The sequence below is a fragment of the Dipodomys merriami genome, unplaced genomic scaffold (genome assembly GCF_024711535.1).
Source record: "Dipodomys merriami isolate MVZ:Mamm:240054 unplaced genomic scaffold, mDipMer1.0.p SCAF_618, whole genome shotgun sequence".
Lineage (NCBI taxonomy): Eukaryota > Metazoa > Chordata > Mammalia > Rodentia > Heteromyidae > Dipodomys > Dipodomys merriami.
Genome location: NW_027206200.1, coordinates 578,733 through 595,867, shown reverse-complemented (window position 1 = coordinate 595,867; position 17,135 = coordinate 578,733). Strand labels below are relative to the sequence as shown.

General features: G+C 36.9%; 1 non-coding gene across 1 annotated transcript; it reads right to left on the bottom strand.

The window, feature by feature from the left end:
- Positions 1–8,826: 8,826 nt before the first annotated feature.
- On the bottom strand, positions 8,827–8,990 carry LOC138814871 (U1 spliceosomal RNA). The gene has a single exon (XR_011368112.1). It is a non-coding gene; the product is annotated as a U1 spliceosomal RNA (small nuclear RNA).
- Positions 8,991–17,135: the final 8,145 nt, after the last annotated feature.

Genomic DNA, 17,135 nt, shown 5'->3' with positions numbered 1-17,135 from the left:
AATCTAGAGTCACCTAGCATGTCAAAAGAGACCTGCCAGACTCAGCTTCACCCAGGGAAAACCACCCAGTTCGGGCAACAGCCCTAGGAGTGGCTTTCTTCACTGGGTAATCAGATCCAGAGGCTGCCCCTCCCTTTAGCAGCCTCGAAAATCAACTGAAATTAAGTAAACAGAATCCCTGAGAGTGGTTCCAGGCTGGGTTCCGTGAGTTTCTCACAAACCAGCCCCCGGGAAAAGCTACTGTTTGCTGAAAGGCCTCAACTCTACCCAGAACCTAGCCTCATCACAACATCTCCAAACTCGAGGAGAAAGCCATCTCCTCCCATTTAACTAACCTGGGAGGAGGATCGCAGAGCATTTTTCTGGCTATTCAAAGAAACTGACTTAAGTAACCAACCAAGCCACAGGAACACAAGCAGACCTGAGACTCCAACAAGAGGCTGGTTCTGGACACAAGGGAGACACAGGATTTTTCCCACCCCTCCCAAAAAAATCAAAGAACTTTTTTTTGTTGTTGAACCTTTTATAAAAAAAATTCTCTAAAATTTTTTTTTTAATCTTTAATTTTTACCTTTTTTGAAAAAAAAATTGTATTTTTTTTTCTCCTCTTAGAATTTTATTTTAGGGGTACAAGTGTGTGCGTTTTTCTTCCTTTTATCTTGTTTCTGTTTTTTTTTTTGTTTTGTTTTGTTTTGTTTTTTCTTTATCTCTACTGAACTTCTGATCTATTTTCTTTCTCTCTTCTCCTTTTCACCGGTTCTTCTCTTTTGTTCTTTATGTGAGCTACTTGCTGTTCTGCACATCCTCAGATAAACCTTTAGTCGATTATTAGACCTTATCCCCCATTGTGAACACACTTAATCCACAAATTTATTACTCAATTCAAAACCTCTTAGACTTAATTTCCTTAATAGCAGTACTACCTCTTTATACCTATATAATATTTTAAGTATTTTTATTTTTAAGTTTTTCACATCTCCTTTATATCCCTCCTCTTCTCTCATTATATTCATCTTCTCTGAATAGCTTGTTTTCATTTCTGTATTATATTAGTAATATTTACCTTTCTATTTTTTCTGGTCCATTTTTGTTCCCTTTCTCTTTCTTCTTTTTTTTTCTCTCTCTACTTACATTTTATCCAACCTATTTCCAACTTTGAGATTAGGAATTAGTTAACACTCCCTGTGCCTTCCCACAGCACTCTATTCCTATTTTTTACCCACATCTCTTCCTCAACCTAATAATTTCTGGATTACCAAATTCTTCTTTACGGTTCATAGCCCATTAATTTATAATTGTTTGATGTTGAATGGAAGTATTTGTTGAACTAGATTGTATCTGCAGACTATTGACTGTGCAAATAGAGACTTTGATTGATGCTAGCATTAAGATAGTGTTCTAGCACAAAACTGGTGCTTATTTCATCCAAAATGGGCAGAGTAAGCCAGAAAAACAGAAGACAAATGGCAAGTCTGGGTATCTCAACTCCCACTCATGATAACCAGGAGACAGAACAGATAATGAATAATCCAGAGGAGAGTTCCCAGATAGTTCGACAAACACTGCTGGCAAACATGATAAATGAAAAGATTGAAAACATACAAAAGACTTTGTATAAGCATTATAAGGAGAGAGAAGAGGCAATCCAAAAGTTTATACAGGAATATCATAAGCGTGAGGAAGCTACTCAAAAGCTGATACAGGATTTGCATGAGCAGCTTGAGTATACTCAAAGAGAAAGGCAGGAATGGCATGAGCAAGCTGAGAACACTCAAAGAGAACTACAGAAATCACACGAATGGGAGGAAGCTAATCAAAGAGTAATACAGAAATTGAGAGAGCAGGATGAGAATACACAAAGATCACTAAAGGCATTCATGGAATCCATTAACAAGGAGCAGAAGGAAGTCAGGGAGACCACAAAGGGAATGCTGAATGGAAACCAACAGAAGTAAGGGGAGTCCAAGGAAACCATAAACAATAAACTAAATGATTTGAAAATATACACTGAACACCAAATTAAGGAAGTAAATAAGTTCATACAAGATCTAAAACAAAGCTTCAACAAAGAATTTGAAGCCATCTAAGCTGACCACCTAGAAGGAAAAGAAATAAAAAACAAAGTAGAAAGTCTTCACAGCAAGTTAGACCATGCAGAAGATCAAACCTCGGGGATTGATGACAGCCTAGACATTATAAAGAAAGAACATACAACAATTCAAGACAAATCCAAGAAATACGATAGATCTATCCAACACTTGGAAGACACCATCAGAAGGCCTAATCTGAGGATAATGGGTGAGGAGCACCTAGAAAGAGAAGTTACTGGTCTAGGAAATTTGTTTACAGGATGCTAGCAGAGAACTACCCAAACATGCAAAAAGATAGGCTTCTTCAAATACAAGAAGTTTTTAGAACTCCAAATAGTCCAGACCAGAATAGGACATCCCACCATCACATTATAATCCACACAGGATCAATTCAGATCAAGGAAAAGATCCTTAAAGCTGTCTAAGAGAAAAGATTAATCACCTATAAAGGGAAACAAATTAGACTCACCTCAGATTTCTCAGCAGAGATAATCAAAGCAAGAAGAGCCGGAATGATGTATGCCATGCCCTAAAAACAAACAACTATCAACCAAGAATATTGTACCTAGCTAAACTCTCCTTCATAACTGAAGGCCAAATAAAAACCTTCCATAGCAAAGAAAATTTGAAACAATGCATCACCAAACCAGCCCTACAAAAGATTTTTAAAGATGTCCTACACATAGAAAACCAACAAGACCACAATAAAGGCCAAGAAACTGCACCCAAACTGAGAATCTAAGAACCATAGGAAGAACCAAGTTTTTGCAGCCCCCAAGAAGGGGGATAACATGGCAGGAACTCCCAAATACCTTTCAGTCTTATCTCTTAACATTAACAAATTAACTCACCAATTAAGTGAAATAGACTGTTTAGTTAGGTTAAAAAACAAGGTCCTTCTATCTACCTCCTTCAGGAGACACATCTTGCCCATAAAAACAAACACATTTTCAATGTTAAAGGCTGGAACAAAATCTACCAAGCAAACGAACCCCAAAACAGGCAGAAGTTGCAATGCTAATATCATATGACATAGACTTCAAATTAAAATTTGTGAGAAGAGATAAAGAAGGTCGCTACATAATAATTAAGAGCTCTCTCCTCCAGGAGGATATTTCAATTCTAAATATCTATTTGCCAAACAACGGAGCACCCAAATTTATCCAAGAAACACTACTTTCCCTCAAATCCCACACAGATCCAAAGATATTAATTGTTGGGGATTTTAACACAACACTCTCCCACTAGATAGATCAACTCAGCAAAAACTCAACAGAGAAATTGCAGATCTAAACAGCTGCATAGATCAATTAGATTTAACAAACATCTATCGAATATTTCACCCAGCAGCATCAGAAAACATGTTTTTCTCAGCAGCACAGTGAACATTTTCTAAAATAGACCACATTTTAGGCCACAAATCAAACTTGTCCAAATTCAGAAACATTGAAGTTATACCTTGCATTCTCTCTGACCTCAAGAGAATAAAATTAGAAGTCAACACCAAAAGCCACCAACGAAAGTCCGGTAACACATGGAGGCTGAACAACACACTGCTGAATCACGAGTGGGTCATGGAAGAGATTAGAAAGGAAATTCAAATGTTCATGATATTTAACAAAAATGAACACACAAATTACCAGCTCCTCTGGGACACAGCAAAAGCAGTACTCAGAGGCAAGTTTATAGCTCTGAGTTCCTACATCAACAAATTGGAGAGATCTGAAAGCAACAATTTAATAATACATCTAAACATCCTTGAAAAAGAGCAGCAAGATAAACCCCAATCCAGTAGACAGAAAGAAATAATGAAAATTTAAACAGAATTAAATGAATTAGAATGCAAAAACTACAGGAAGAATCAACAAAGAGTTGGTTCTTTGAAAAAATCAACAAAATTGACAGACCCTTAGCCAATATTATCAGAAAAAGAAGAGAATAAACTCAGAGAGGAGAATGGAAACAAAACCACAAAAACAAAAAAGATTCAGAACATTTTAAGGAAATACTTCTCAAAACTTTATGCTAATAAGTTTGAGAACTTGACAGAAATGGACCTTTTCCTAGCAAATATTGACATGCCAAAACTAATCCAAGATGAGTTAAACCATCTTAACAGTCCCATATCAAGCATTGAAATAGAAACAGCGATAAGAGACCTCCCAGCTAAGAATAGTCCAGGACCAGATGGGTTTACAGCAGAATTCTACAAGTCCTTCAATGCAGAGCTCACACCAATACTCCTCTAACTCTTCAATGAAATTAAAAGAGAAAATTCGAAATCAAACACATTCTATGAAGCTATCATAACCCTCATCCCAAAACCAGGCAGGGACTTATCAAAGAAAGAGAACTATAGACCCATTTCTTTGATGAACATTGATGCAAAACTTCTCAACAAAATTTACGCCAATCGACTTCAACAATTAATGAAAAAACCATACACCATGATCAAACAGGATTCATTTCAGGGATACAAAGCTGGTTCATTACATGCAAATCAATTAATGTTATTCATCACATCAACAGGAGCAAGGGTAAGAAGCAAATGGTTATCTCAATAGATGCAGAAAAAGCATTCAACAAGATCCAACACCCCTTTATGATGAAGGTTTTGGAAAATTTAGGAATCCACGGGAACATTCCTCAATAAAATAAAGGCTGTATATGACAAACCTACAGCCAGCATTATACTTAATTGTGAAAAACTAAAGCCATTTCCTCTTAATTCAGGAACAAGACAAGGATGTCCACTCTCTCCACTTCTCTTCAACCTAGTATTAGAATGCCTAGCTACAGCAATAAGACAAGATGCACACATAAAGGGGATCCAAATAGGGAAAGAAGAAATAAAACTCTCCCTCTTTGCAGATAACATGATCTTGTCCTTAAAGAATCTCAAGCTGATTCAAAACTTTGGCAAAGTAGCAAGGTATAAAATTAACCCTCAAAAATTAATGGCTTTTCTGTATGCCAACAATGAGAAAAGTGTGGCTGAAATTAGGAAAGCAACTCCATTTATAATACCCCCACAAAATACAAAATACCTAGGAATTAACCAAAGAAGTGTAGGACCTCTATGAGGAAAACTTTAAAAACTTGAAAAAGGAAATCAAATCAGAACTTTGAAAATTGGGAAAACTCCCATGCTCCTTGATTGGAAAGATTAACATCGTAAAAATGGCAATACTTCCCAAGGCTATCTACAAATTTAATACAGTACCTATTCATAATACCCAATTGTTCAGTTCAAAAATTCATATGGAACAATAAAAGACCCTGAATAGCAAAAACGCTCCTCAACGTAAAGAACACTCCTGGAGGAATATCAGTACCAAATTTCAAACTCTACTATAAAACCATAGTAATCAAAACAACTTGCTACTGGCAAAAGAACAGACCTCAGGACCAATGGAATAGAATTTAAAACACAGAAATGAACCTACAGACCAATAGCCATCTAATCTTTGATAAGGGAGCTAAAAAAATAGAATGGAAGAAAGACAGCCTCTTTAGTAAATGGTGCTGGCAAAATTGGTTAACTACATGTAGAAAACTAAAGCTATATCCTTATATATCACCCTGCATCACAATCAACTTCAAGTGGACAAAGACCTCGAAGACAAAGCAGACACTCTGAAATCATTACAGGATGGAATAGGAGAAACCCTAGGTTTCCTTGGCTGAGGCCGAAATTTTCTTAATAGAGACCAGGAAACAAAACAAATCAAAAAACGTTGGACAAATGGGATAGCATGAAGTTGCAGAGCTTCTGCATGGCAAAGGACATAGCTAGCAAGATCAATAGAAAGCCCACGGATTGGGAGAAGATCTTCACTAGCCATACAACAGACAACGGTCTCGTATCTAAAATATACTTTGAACTCAAAAAATTAAATCCCCCAACAACAAATCCTCAATGAAACAACTGCCCAATAAATAAGTGGGCTAATGAATTAAAGAGAAACTTCTCTGAAGGAGAAGGAAGGATGGCCAATAGACACATGAAGAAATGCTCAACCTCCCTAGCCATAAAAGAAATGCAAATCAAAACAATATTGAGATACCTCCTCTCCCCAGTTAGAATGGCAAAAATCAAGAACTTTAATAACAACAGATGCTGGAGGGGATGTGGACAGAATGGAACCTTACTTCATTGTTGGTGGTAGTATAAACTTGTTCAACCACTTTAGAATGTCGTATGGAGGTTCCTCAAAGACTCCACATAGAGCTCCCATATGACCCAGCTGTCCCACTTTTGGGCATTTACCCAAATGTCTACAAACAAGACCACACTAAAGCTATCATCACAACTATGTTTATTACAGCATTATTTACCATAGCTAAGATGTGGAACCAATTCAGATGCCCCTCAGTAGATGAATGGATCAAGAAAATGTGGTATATATAAACAATGGAATTCTATCCCTCCATCAGGAAAAATGACATTGCCCCATTTGTTAGGAAATGGAAAGACTTGGAAAAAATTATGTTAAGTGATGTAAGCCAAGCCCAAAGAAACATAGGTCCCATGATTTCCCTTATTTGCAATATCTAGTATATGTATGAGTCAAGCAGAAAAGGTCAGATAAGGTGATGTTAGGAAAATGAACCCTAAGATATGTATTTTAAATGTTTTTTTTTCTTTCATGCATTTGTTTCTAACGCAATTATTAGATTATTTCTTTGTTGCTTTGTATGTCCCTCCCCCATCGTATAACCCATGCTTTCATTGTATTTGATGTCGGTATAATTTGTGGAGGGGAAGGGGAAAAATAAAGTCGTTTAAATAAGGATACAGGTGGACCTGTTGCAACAATGAGAAGTACAAGTTGTCATGTCAAAAACAAACTTTACAACTTGGGGGTGGGGGGAGGATTGTATGAGGGAGGGAGGGAGGATGGGAAGTGATGGGAAGGGTAAACAAAGTAGGAGGCTACAATGCTCGATAAGAAATGGCCTCACTATCTTGCCCATGTAATTGTAACCCCTCTGTACAGTATTTTCACAATAAAAAAAAAAAAAACTTTGTTCAGATGTTTTAGTCATCAGAAATTTGAGCCAGGTTTGGGAGCTCACACTTGTAATGCTATCTGCTGTGTCTTGGCTGATACAGAGAGGATTATGATTTGATGTTAGCCCTGGAAACATTCAAAATATTGGATCTCAATCAATATTTGAACCCAATGCCTTGTATTTCTTATTTCATCTACTCAGAAATGGTAAAAAGGAGGAGTGTGGTCCATGCCGACCTGGTCATAGATTTAAAACCCTAACGCAAAAATGACTAAAGTGAGCCGGGCGCAGGTGGCTCATGCCTGTAATCTTAGCTATGCAGGAGTTGAGATCTGAAGATCACAGATCAAAGCCAGCCCAGACAGCACAATGAGACTCTTATCTCCAATAAACCACTAGAAAATGAGATGTGGTACTGTGGCTCAAACAGTAGAGCCCTCGACTTGAGCTGAAGAGCTCAGGGACAACACCCAGGCACAGAATTCAAGTCACATAACCAACAGAAGAAAAATGAGGGCTGGGAAGGTGGCTCAGTGGTAGAACGCTTGCCTTGTATGCCTGAGTCCCTGGGATCGATTCCTCAGCACCACATAAGCAAAAAGAGAAGAGCCGGAAGTGGCGCTGAGGCTCAAGTGGTAGAGTGCTAGCCTTGAGCTGAAGAACGGAGGGACGGCGCCCAGGCCCAGAGTTCAGGCCCCATGACTGGACCTCCCCACACCCACCCCCCAAAAAAAATGAAAAAAAAATGACTAAAGCAAAAAAAAAAAAAAGCAGGTGTATGGCTCATCATGTAGAGTACCTACCTAAAATCATGGGACTCTGAGTATAAATTCTAGGATAGAAGGGGAAAGGATGTGAAGGAATAGAAGGAAGAAAAGAAGGAAGGGAGGAGTTATTCTCTATATTGTCCTTGCCTAGCTATTTCATTAAGGTGTCCTCTCATTACTTTTTCTTCTTTCTTCTTCTTCTTTTTTTTTTTTTTTTTTTTTTTTTTTTTGTCGATTGTGGGGCTTGAACTCAGGTCCTGGATCCTGTCCCTGATCTTTTCTGCTCAAGGCTAGTGCTCTACGGCTTTGAGTTACATTGTCACTTATGGTTTTCAGTAGTTAATTGGAAATAAGAATCTCATAGATTTTCCTGCCCAGGCTAGTGTTGAACCTTGATCCTCAGATCTCAGCCTTCTGACTAGCTAGAATTGCAGGTATGAGCCATTGTGTCTGGTCACCCATTTGTTTTCTTTCTTTTTATTTTTTGTAAGTCATGGGACTTGAACTCTAGGTGCTGTCCCTGACCTCGTCAGGACAAATGAAGTGCTCTGCCACTTGAGCCAGAGCCCACTTCTGGTTTTCTGGTGGTTAATTGAGGATAAGAATCTCATGACCTTTCCTACCTGGGCTGGCTTTGAACTGGAATCCTCAGATCTCAGCCTCTTGAGTAGTTTGCATTACATGTGTAAGCCACCTGCACCCAACTTCCTCATTTATTTTCTCATGATGAGTTCTAGCTGATTTATCTACTCCTTGTAGTTCCTTAGCAACTACAAAGTAGGCCTAGAAGTACCTCATCCTTTACAATCGTCCTTAGGACCAAGTGACTGCTGAGTGCAGGACAGGAGATGAGGCCAATATAAAATACAATGCTATCTATCTATCTATCTATCTATCTATCTATCTATCTATCTATCTATCTATCTATCTATCTATCTATCTAGTTAGTTATCCAGGGTAGAGCACTAACACAGTCCTCCACTACCACAAATTATGCAGTCGAATTTCTCACATTTGAGGAAATCACAGCAGTTAGCACATCTGGAATGTAATAGATTAATCTTTTCCTGGGAAAACCATCTTCATGATCATGGTATCTCCCCTGCCAGGTAAGTAACAATGCTGACTTGGTATTTTAAAAACTAACAAACACATGAGAGTAGTTCACATTTGTAATACTAGCTACTCAGAATGCTGAAATCTGAGGATTAAGCTTTAAATACTAGATAAATTTTGCTGATTTTGATTAAAGCTCCTTTGGTGTTTTTAATTGTAATTTTTATTTATTTTCTTATTTTACTGTTTCTTACTGTGACTACCAAAAAGCTGAGTGACTTACGTGGCTTGTATTCCTGGATTACACTGGAGGTGCTCTAAGACTTCATCAGAGGCCAAACTTGTTCTCCTCAGCTGAGTAGCCAGCCACAAAGCTGTAAGTGACAATACCTACAGTAAGCAAAATTACATAAAATTAAAAATTCAGACACACAGTTATACTAGACATATTTCAAATAAAAATAGAATTCAAGTTTCAGTAAATGTTAGTAAAGTTTTAATGAATTCATTCTATCTGTGTCCCCTGAGACACTGCCATAGAGGAATGGAATACTTACGGCATATCATGTAGCTCTCAAGGCATGGAGGTAGTTACTCTCTTCCTTTACAGAAAATGTTTGCCTGACCATGTACCTTAGTGAATATAATTTATTATGCAGAGCTACCCACTTTTCTATATGTACTTATGTCTCCCTCTCCTTTTCTCCCTCCCTCTCTCTTCCCTCACCCAATCCCTCCTTTACTTGTTTTCTGGATCAAAACTCATGCATGGTAGGCTGCTAAGCGGAATCCCAGCCCTGGGTATGATTTTGTGTTTGGTGCGGGGGTACTTTTTCAGGGCTTGAACTTTGGCCCTGGACACTATCTCTGACCTTTTGTGCTCAAGGCTAGTGCTCTGCCACTTCAACCACAGGTCTGGTTCTTTCTTTTTGGTGGTTATTTAGAGATAAGGTCTCATTGGCTTTCCCTCTTCGGCTGGATTCCAACCATGATCTTATCAGCTTATGATTACAGGATGAGACATTGGCATCTACCTTACTTTTTTTAAGTTTTCAAGTAACTTCTTTTAATTTAAAAAAGTACAAGTATGGGAAACTTCCCAGAGAGGTAAACAACTTAAAACTATATAGGTTTAAATATCTCTGTATCATCACAAAATTGCTAAGTAGTTCTATTACTAACATTTTATGAGGTGAATTTTCAGGACTAAAACTAATAATGTTAAGGAATTGGAAAAATGATATTACTTTGTTTTTCCGTACCCAAGTCATATACTTTATTCTGTGTCTTACTTGGAAAAATCTGATTCATTGTCTAGAATGATTCCTATGAATCATGAAAATAATGACAGAGCTAGTTCAGTCAATGATTTAGAGTTCTAAAACCGAAATTACAAGATACTTTGTATTTTAATCCATACAGTATAGTGATTTTGTCTAAAGCATGCCTTACTGACACACATCACTAGAAAAGTCAGTTTGGAAAATCGGTCTATACTCAAATCTTGTCAAATAAAGAACACATTTGAATAGTGATGATATATTTCCAAGCAATAACTTGAAATGTCACTGACTGTCTTGACAGGTACAATTAGCTTCTTCGATTTCTACTTGTCATAATATTTATACTTCAGGAATGCTACAGCAGTGTTAGACAATTTTGAAATGGCTGCTTCAAGGGACAGATAAGAAAAATAATCTTAAACCAGGAGGTAGTGGCTCACGTCTGTAATACTAGCTCCTCAGGAGGCTGATATCTGAGGATCGCAGTTAAAAGCTAGCACAGGCAGGAAAATTCATGGGACTTTTATCTCCAATAAACCACTGACAAAACTAGAAATGGTAGTGTGGCTCATTTATTAGAGCACTAGCCTTGATCTGAAGAGCTAAAATCAGACAGAGTCCTAGTCCCTCGACTGACAAAAATAAATAACTAAATAAAAGAAATCCCACACTGGCCAGATGAATGAGAACTGACAATGTTTTCTAGGTAAGGTATATTTAGTGCTAGTTTTCCTATATTTTGTCTTACCTCATATATTAAGTGTATTTTTGCAATGAACTGAAGAAGGTTCTTAAGTGATTTTTTCTATGAATAACTGAGATTGTAATAAACTTATTTTGTAAAATATGGTCTATTTTCCACTATTTCTTTTTATCATTTAAATCTCCCTCTTTGTTCTGCACCATCTTCCACTTCCACAGGTTTCCAGGGTATATCATAAGAAGACTGTGTACACATTATTCTGGGGTCCACCACTCTCTCCCATGTCATTAGGTAAGGCTATGCACCATTTTTTTAAACAAATATGTGGGGATTTTCTTTCACTTTAATCCTAATGAATTAAAAGTAGAAGGTGTTAGAAAAGTTCTAAGTCAGTGAATGCACTCGTGGTGTGCTATGTACCCAGAGATCCATGAAAGCAATAGTAGCAAGTGATAAATTAGAGTATCTAGGAGAAACTATTTACCTATAAGCTCCTCTGACCTCTATAGCAATGATAGAGCAGATATTTTTCATTGTACACAGGTATCTTGTTCAGTGTCCTGATCTTTGATTAATACATTCTGTTCTTATTCTCTTCTAGCCAAAATCAACCTTGTCTATGTTATTCTTATCGCAAAGAAATGTCAAACAGAGAACTAGAGCATGGTGTTTACATATGTAACTGACGTCTTTTTGCTGTGTCTCCCCATGAAGGTTGGTAGAAAGGCAAAAAAGCATGAATGAGAGAATGAGAAGGTAAGACAGTATTTGTTTTGAAACAAGATCATTTTCATAATGAGGTCTTCTGTCTATGAGGGCAGAGTTCTCCTCACGATCATGTCTTAAAGATTCTATCTCTTTTTTCTTTTATTTTTATTTTTCACTTTTTTTATTGTGAGAATACCATACAGAGGGGTTACAATTACATGACCAAGATAATGAGTATATATATATATATATATTTTTTTTTGTCGGTCGTGGGGCTTGAACTCTGGGCCTGGGCGCTGTCCCTCAGCTCTTCAGCTCAAGGCAAGTGCTCTACCACTTGAGCTACAGCGCCACTTCCGGTTTTCTGGTGGTTTATTGGAGATAGGAGTCTCACGGTCTCTCCTGCCCGGGCTGGCTTTGAACCTCGATCCTCAGATCTCAGCCTCCTGAGTAGCTAGGATTACAGGCGTGAGCCACCAGCACCCGGCTAATGAGTATATTTCTTATCAAGCATTATTCCTTCCTCCTTTGTTTTCCCTTATCACCCCTTCCCATCTACTCCCCACTCCCTTGCACCAAAGTTGTAAATTTCGTTTTTGACATGAAATCCCATTGTTGCAATGGGTCCACCTGTATCCCTATTTAAACAATTTTTCCCTTCCTACAAATCAACAAAAAATCATCTTATAAATATGTTAAAAATAATAGCAAGAAAGAAAATTTGATTCCTTATCTTGAGGTTCATTTCGCCTAACATCAACTTATCTGACTGGATATATGGCTATAACTCAGGCCCTGGACGCTGTCCCTGAGCTCTTTTGCTCAAAGCTAGTGCTTTACTACTTAGAGTCACAGCCCTACTTCTGAGAATGCCTGAGCACGGATGGCTCACACCAGCAGTCCATGAGACACTAATCTCCAATTAATCACAGAAAAATCTGGAAGTGACACTGTGATTCAAGTGGTGGAGCACTAAGGTTAAATAAAAGCTCAGACCCCAGGACCAGAAAAAAGAAGAGAATGCTAGACAGATACATTGACGAAAATTATAGGAATGTCAAGAAATAAAGGCTTTCCAAAGCAGTGATGATTAGGCTATGATCTAATATATTAGATATGATTTATTTGTCTTAATGCTGAAGCTGTCTAATATCTTAGACCCTCTCATGTATCTGCTGATAAATCTGAATGAAGAAAAAATAATTTTGGGAGTGGGGGTGTGTTACGAATTAGAATTATTTTTTTTTTGCCTTAGGAACATTCTCTTTTCAGATTAGAGCTTTGATGTCCCAGAAAAATGTTTAAAGTAATTGTGTTGTTTCTTAGAAATTATCATACAATTAAGTATATCTCTTTTAATCTCCCTATAACTGTGTATAGGAAGGAAAGAATAGTTTATTCCAGTGTATTGGAATACTTCAGATTGGTTTTTGATTCTTCTAGTCTGATAGTCATACTCTGAAAACAAATCCTTATGTTGTTGAAAACTTATGTGCTTTCTTTCTACCATAGGAATAAGAGGAGACAGTACTTGCTTCACTTCATATAGCTATGGAGGGGAAGGGATTGTCCTACAGCATCTCCTTTGAAAAGCTTAGTGGTGAAGCCTTTGACATCAACATTCTCATCAAGGACACCAATTCAACCAAAGTGAGTTGCTGTGGTCTGAAGTCTCCCCTACAATTCCTCTGTTCCCTTGCAAGCTACATTCCACACCAAAGGTATCCAACATTCTAGGCAGACAGCTTATGTTTTGTTGAAAGTGTATGAGTTGATGAATGTGCAATCTTATGGGACTTTATCATTGAGTGACATGCATGAAGAATTTACACACAATAGGAATCAGTCCTCAATTGCAGTGATTTATGATGAGATTTCATATCTTAACCATAAATGTTCCTTAGGCCAAGTATTTTACCTTGAACCAAAATGATGCCATGGAAAAAAGAAACTGTAATAGGGTTTTCAAATCCAACTGCAAAGTCTTTCTGCCCACGAAAACATAAAGTGAGCTATTCTCATTCCCCGATTTAGTTCTTGTTTGACCATATGAAAATTCTTTATTGTGGTTAAAATTTTTAATCTACTTTAAAAACAAAAATATTTTAAATTCCCATGTGCACATCCCATTAGGAAGTTGATATGATGCCCAGAAACTCTCTATTTCTGTCACTTAGATTTTCTTGTGTGTGCCAGTCCTCTTTTTGTTTGTTTTGCTTTGTTTTTACTTTAGGCTAGTGCTCTACCACTTGCCATAGCTCTACTTTCATCCTTGTTGGTTATTATTTAGAGCTAAGGTTAGTTAGAGCTAAGGTCAGCCACAATTCTCAGATCTTAGCCTCTTTAGGATTACAGGAATGAGCCACAGGTGCCCAACTATGTTACCTGTATTTAAATCATGTGATCTGCTAAGGGTTTTCCCATCTTTTTTTGTGAAAATATGCCTCAACAAAATAAATAGTAAAAGAACATAATAAAAGTTATTTTAATTCTCTAAAATAGACAAAAAGATACACAATATTCTAAATTTAAGTGATAAAGTAAAAATTTTTGGAGTTGTTGAAAGACTGTATATATTTAGTAGCATTTGGTGGAAAAATGAATCAACTATCCAGAGAAAGAATGTGAAGCAAGATATTTTTATGAGCAATATTAATGTGTACAACAGTTTTTATGTCATTAATGCAGCCCACTTCATGTAGTATCGAATTACAGATGCTAAGATCTGCCATGTATATGGTCATCACATAAATCTAAAATTTTCAGTCTGCCTGAGCATTTTCAGTTTTTCCTCAACAGCAGTCATCATATTGAACCATAAACTCCTACAGGAGTCTCCTGGAGGCATTTTACACTTAAGAAACAATTTATTCTTTATTTTCTTTATTTGTTTAGTTAAGGTCCAACACTCAGACTTAAATTCAGTATCTGACTGTCTTTAGCTCACTGTCTAGTTCTACCAACTGAGCCATGCCTTCAACCCTAATTTCTTATTTTAAAAATTCAGAAAAGATAATAGTGATAATAATTCTCAGATTTCCTTCACCCAGAAACCCACATATAATTTTTTTTGATTTAATATTCTCTCAGTGTACTTAATGCCATCTTTTTGTTTTTGTTTTTGTGTACTGGGCTTCAAATCAGTACCTTTCAGTCTCATAGAAACTAGGCATTGATGGTTCATGCCTATTATACTGGCTGCCTCAGAGACTGAGATTGAGCGTCAAGTTTCTAATCCAGCCCAGGCAGGAAAGTCTGTGAGACATGTATTTCTAATTAATCCCCTAAATGAATGGGAAAGTGGAGCTGTGACAAGTAGTAGAGCACCAGCCTTGAGGGCAAAGGTAGAATGAGAAGCAAATTCCTGAGTTCAAGTGGCACACAAAATGTTAATGTTCATTCCATTCAGCGCTGTAATAAATTAAAAGGATCAACACTGTATTAATTAATGGTTAACATTACTATAGCAATAGTAAGTTATATTTATTGATAATACTCCTTTATTTTCCTAAATTTACTTACATACTAATATTTAATATAAGGAGATAATTCCTGTTTAACAAGATTTTAAGGATCAGAAGTGTATACAAGGAGTTTTGATTGGAAATAAGTATTTGCAAGTTTTTTCATATACATAAATGATAGTTGAATAAGCTTGGCATGTATGAAGTAGGCTAAAGAATCCAGCAAGCAAAGGTCCACACAGTCTTGGGGAATAATAAAATATTAGCCACAGGTGATTCTGGAAAATAACAACTTTTGAAGAATAGAAAACAACAAAAATATATAACTATTGTTAAGGACATTGAAATATATACTATCAAGATAAGTGGGCATATATATATATATGTATGTATATGTATATATACATACATATATATATACACATTTTTTTGGTCAATCATGGGGCCTGAGCTCTAGGGCTGAGGGCTGGCCCTCAGCTCTTGAGCTCAAGTCTAGTGCTCTACTACTTGAGCCACAGTGCCACATCTGGTCTTTTGTACTTATGTGGTGCTGAGGAATCGAATCCAGGGCATAATGCATAAAAGGCAAGGACTCTACCGCTGAGCCATCTTCTCAGCTGCAAGTGGGCATATTTTACTTTTTATTATACAAATTAGTGTATTTTAGAAAGTTAAACATGACTGATACTTAATACTAACTGGCCTCTGTCCCATTAAATAACTTATTCTTAGAATATTTGTGTTAGTAATTCAACTTACCTACAAGAATGGCTACCATGAAATTAGGATGTGTTTAGCAATAGGGATTTTAAAAAAATTTTATGTTGTCAGAATTGATTTATAAGATGTATAGAGAAAAACATATTTATTGTCAAAATTGGTTTGCTTTGCTTTCTAGTTCAAATTGTGTGTACAGACTTTAGCTGGAAGGCAGATGGCAAAATAATGGATCTTGGCAATGAAGATGGGCATGTTTGTTACCTTTAAAAAAGAAAAAAAGTATGAAATGGTAGTCTTTCTATACAACACCTTAATAATATCATAAAAGTATTGTTGTTTTTGTTGTTATTATAATTATTTTGTCATGCGGCTCGAACTCTGTGCCTGGATGCTGTCCCTGCACTCTTCAGCTCAAGGTAAACACTCTACCACTTGAGCCACAGCGCCACATCTGGTTTTCTGATAGCTTATTGGCAATAAGAGTCTCAAGGACTTTCCTGAAGGGGCTGGCTCTGAACCATGATCTTCAGATCTCCGTTTCCTTAGGAGTTCGGCTTATAGCCCTGAGCTACCAGTGCCAGGCTAAAATTAAAACTAACCATAATTACACTTTTTATCACAATCTGGCATTTGCTATCTATAATGGTATTTGGGGAGCCTGATGGCCTCAGGTTCCAACAATGTAATTGTTTCTGCACACAATCTAAAAACTGTATTTCATCCTGTGTTCAGCCACTTGCCATTCTTAGATATGTTTGTTAGTTCTTTTAAACATTATTATTTCTCCGTTTTTCAAAAATAACATTTGTTTTACTTCAAGTATGCCAAAATAATGGTTAATGTAGAAAATAGTCAGTAGTCACCAGGGGCTTTTGTTTTTAATCCTCTCTGCATAGGAGGCTGAAATCTGTAGATCCTGGTTTAAATCCAGCCCAGGCAGAAAAATCTGACACACACTTATCTCTGATTAACCAATCAATTTGCAGAAGTGGAGATGTGACTCTAGGGATAGAGTAACAACCTGGAGCAAAAACACTACAAATGATTGAAAGGTCTAGTTCAAACTCCATTACTCACTTGTGACACACACACACACACACACACACACACACACACACACACACACACACACACACACAGATAACACTACACACACACAAAACACGTTTATCTTATAATCTCATCCTTTAGTAGTAATCAATGCTATATGCTCAACACCCATTTTCTCCAAGTTTTTCAGGTATTAACCTATATATAAGATAATATGTAGTTTTGCATTTCTGTGTACTATTGTAAGAAAATAATCAGCTTAATTTGATGGAATAGCA